This window comes from Zingiber officinale, chromosome 10B (assembly GCF_018446385.1).
Source record: "Zingiber officinale cultivar Zhangliang chromosome 10B, Zo_v1.1, whole genome shotgun sequence".
Taxonomy (NCBI): Eukaryota; Viridiplantae; Streptophyta; class Magnoliopsida; order Zingiberales; family Zingiberaceae; genus Zingiber; species Zingiber officinale.
In genome coordinates, this window is record NC_056005.1 from 41288943 (window position 1) to 41290499 (window position 1557).

Sequence of the window (1557 nt, forward strand, 5' to 3'; positions counted from 1 at the left end):
CCGATCAGCGGGCATCTAAATTGCTTTTGTGCTGATCCAGAAAGAGTGGTGAGGAAGACTCGACACTTCACTCTATCAGTGTACTGATGGTGCGTGGTCATGTTGTCAAACTTGATCAGATGGTCCTCTGGAATGGTTATCCTATTGTACTCCTTGATCGTCAATAGCATGTAATGTAGTGGTAGTAGGTAGTCCAGGATCCCCTGAGAGAATTGTCTGTTGATTCATTCGAGGGAATCATGGATCCTTGGTGCCTTTCCCTTCCGTCCATCTCGGATAGGCGTGTCATCCGAGGAAGATCATTGCTCTCTATTTGCTCGACCTTATTCCTCTAAAGGAGTGTGGAACAACGCTCGGTGAAAGGGGATTGGCGCATTTGATGCATTCCTATACGTGTCGATTGGCTTCTTGTTTGGCCCCTCGAGTGGATATATTTTCTGCTTGGTCTCTGTAGCCGACCTGATGTCCAACTGCTAACGCCGTGGGTTCATTTGCTTGGTGCTCGGCAATCGCTTGATATTGCTGCTCCACCATTTTAGCCACTCAGGGTTGTATCAGCATGTCTAATTCCTCCTTCATCAATGTCACGGTCGTAAATCGTCTAGTGTCCTCCATCTCCACGTCTTGGATACAGGTTAAGTTCCCACAGACTGCGCCAATATAATCATGTCTGAAAACGATGAAGATAGCTAGCTGGAGATGTGGCTCAGCAGTTGATCTTGTGAAGACTCCACTCCGTTCTGTAAAACCAAGAACGTCAGTGTCAGGCCAGAGAAGGGGTCCCCGGCGTTGACCCTCAGATGCTCAAGTCATTCACCGGAATAGTAGAAAGGCGGCAAAGAACTGTAACAACAACAGGAGCCTAATCACAAATGACGCATACCTCCGTCGGTGTTTGAACTCTCTTTCTGTAGTGCTCCAGTAGTAGACATGCACCCTTCTCAAGGCACATGCATGTTTTCCTAACTATCTAATACAAAGACACATCAGAAAAGTATCTCTGACATCATTTCGTAACATGGCGTGCAAATCTCTAACAAGATAGTAGAAGCTTCCATCATACGATTTACCTATTGATCATGCCCCCTGTCAGCAACACCAACTCCAAAATGGATACAATGAGCTAAGTAAGAGATCCCACCGTTTGACTGAGTGGGGAAGCTGAGATCCCCACCAAGTCGATCTCAGCTATTCTTTGTTGGATATTGGGGCATTAAATGGACCAAAACGATTTAGAGGAAGGAAGTCATCAATTGTTGAAAGTCGTAATTGACTTCAAAATTGAAATCTACGATTCGCGTAGATAGATTTAGACTATTAATTTGCTCAAAACCGATTAAGGGTGAATGAGAAATTACTGTTTAAAGTCAGCCCAAAATAATATTTATTATTCATTAATAAAGTGCATGGGAGAATAGTCCCACATCGAAAATTCTCGATGTGTATTCTCTACTTATTAATGAAGATGTGTTAATGGAGTTAACACAAAAATAAAAGGACAGGTTACCCCTTAGCCCAGGGCGAGCAGGTGCTCGCACCTGTGAGCCCGCCACCCGC